This window comes from Pinus tabuliformis, chromosome Q, assembly GCF_031772625.1.
Source record: "Pinus tabuliformis cultivar Carrire ecotype Pingquan chromosome Q, CPIR1, whole genome shotgun sequence".
Lineage (NCBI taxonomy): Eukaryota > Viridiplantae > Streptophyta > Pinopsida > Pinales > Pinaceae > Pinus > Pinus tabuliformis.
Window position 1 is genome coordinate 8,437,216 of NC_142296.1, and position 2,513 is coordinate 8,439,728.

Here is a 2,513-nt window from a genome sequence, read left to right on the forward strand (position 1 = left end):
ATAAGTATTTATGGAGATATGAATTTATTTTGATTATTGACAAATTATCAAAGTCGGCCAGCAACTTATGTAGGCTCAGACGCCCAACATATGCATCTATTCACCTTCAACGTTTGGATATAAATACAGGATGACTCCTCCTTATTTGGTCACTCACTTCTCATCATATCTCTCTTTCTCCTACGCAGAAAAAGAGTCTCTTCTCTCCTGCGCAGAAAGACTCTCTCTCTCACACGTGAGCCGAAACAGGTCGTTCGAAGTCTTGGACTGGTGCGCGGTGAAGTCTTGGACTAGTGTGCGGGGAAGTCTTGGAGTGATGCATGGCGAAATCTTGGACTAGTGCACGACGAAGTATTGGACTGGTGCGCGGCGAAGTCTTGGACTGGTGTGTGACGAAGTCTTGGACAGCTGCGCGGTGAATTCTTGGACTGATGCGTGGCAAAATCTTGGACTTGTGCACAACGAAGTCTTGGACTAGTGCGCGGTGAATTCTTGGACTGGTGCACGGCGAAGTCTTGGACTGGTGCGTGGCGAAGTCTTGGACTGGTGTGCAGCGAAATCTTGGACAGGTGCGTGGTGAAATCTTGGACTAGTGCACGATGAAGTCTTGGACTGATGCGAGGTGAAGTCTTGGACTGGTGCACGGCGAAATCTTGGAATGGTGCACGGTGAACAACTCGTCGGTGGAGACTTGGTGAGTTTGGCGTTTAGTGGGAGCGCCCGACGAGTTCAATCTAGGGTTTGCCGCCCTAATTTAGGGTTGATCTAGGGTTTGTTGCTGCTAATATAAATCAGATATTTGTACTATTTCTCTCTGCTGAACTACTGAAGATAAAAGAAGATTTGATCAAAGGATTTCCCCATATTGGGGTTTGTCCCTGGCTAGCCGCCACATCTTGTGTCTCTTGTCTTGGCTTGTTTTTTGTTGATCGTTTAAATGTTCTATCTGCACTTCACTTTATGTGCATGTGATTGCTAATATGTGGATAATATTAAGAAATATAAGTAAACTGCTCTAAGCATAGAACATACCATAATTTAATAGCTTCTCCAAGGAGTTCTTCAAGATCTAATACTTCTCTTGTGCAAATCCCGAAATGTTCCATTGTTCAAGGTGTTCGAGTTCTTCAACTTGCACAAGCCTCCAAGGTTCACAACTATAGGTCTCCAACACTTCAAAAGACACTTAACAACTTCTCCAAGTCTACTCTAAAGAGGTTGGAAGAAAGGGTTGCAAATAACTTCAAAAGAGTCCAATAATTTGCCTCAAAAGATGCCTAAATAGAAAACATTGTCTTCAACGACTTCAAACGTCAGTAGCAATAAATCATCACTGAACTTCAATTCTAGATCTCAAACTATCAACAAGCCCTCATATGTCTTCAAGAAATCCTGGCTCCCTCAAGGTCACAAGACTTTTTACTGTACCATAGAAAAATTGTCCACACTCCAAGCTTCACAAGAGACTTCCTGTCACAGGTGTATAACCCAAATGCTGGTTCAAGAAATCAGCTCCTCAAAATATTGTCCAACCACCTTGACTGCCCACTAGTCTGGTTCCTCCTTCAAGCTGTCACAGGGTTGAGAGAAGTGTCATTACAAGACTTTCCACATCTTGATGACTATCCTTAAAGGATATTACACCACTGAACCTAAAAGTTGTGTCTCCAAGGAGACTGGTCCCATGTATGAAGGTGTAATCCTTCCACAAGACTTGTCACAGGTTCATTTCACTAAGAGATCATTGTACAACACTTATTCTGAGCTTGAGACTTCCCATACACCACATGTCCAAGGTATCTAGGTGGCTATTCTTTTCACTGGTCAGTGCTTAAGTTTATCATTGTCCAAGCCCTTAAAACTGAACCTTCAAGGTCAATGTAACAAATTCAAGGGTATAATACAAATTTTCCACAATCAAGACTGTTCTCTGTGCCAAAAAAAAAATTGTAATAGATCATTGTCCTCAAAACCTTTAATAGAATTTTCCAAAATAGAGATATCAAGTCCTTCTCGACCTCCTTGTTGTTTTGTACTCTTTTGTGTTTTATATTTGAAATTTTCACTAAAATTGCTTGGTCAAATGAATAGCCTGAACCTCCTTTCTATATCAGTTTGACGCTAAGATGAATGGACATGTCTTATGGAGGGAGACCAACATGACAGGCTCAGTGTAGGTCGGCTAGCTTTAAAAAATAGAATATATTAACTTAAAAATTTAATTTATCTTAGACTACTAGGTGTTAGGAGGCAAGTGAGGGCTCATTAGAAAGAGAAAAGAGTCCTCTACAAGATATTCAAGGAGTCATAATGAAATGATGCCTTCAAGATGTCAAAAAATAATTTTCTTTATGATTGTTTAGAATTTTTAGTGCAGACCTTGGGATGACAGTTTTGGAGTTTTTAGTGCAAATGTTGGGGATATAGGATTCTTTATGTATAAGTTTAGGGTATTTTTATTATAGCTTCAAGTATGATCTTCAATCATCATCCATTTTCATCAAGTGTGTCAT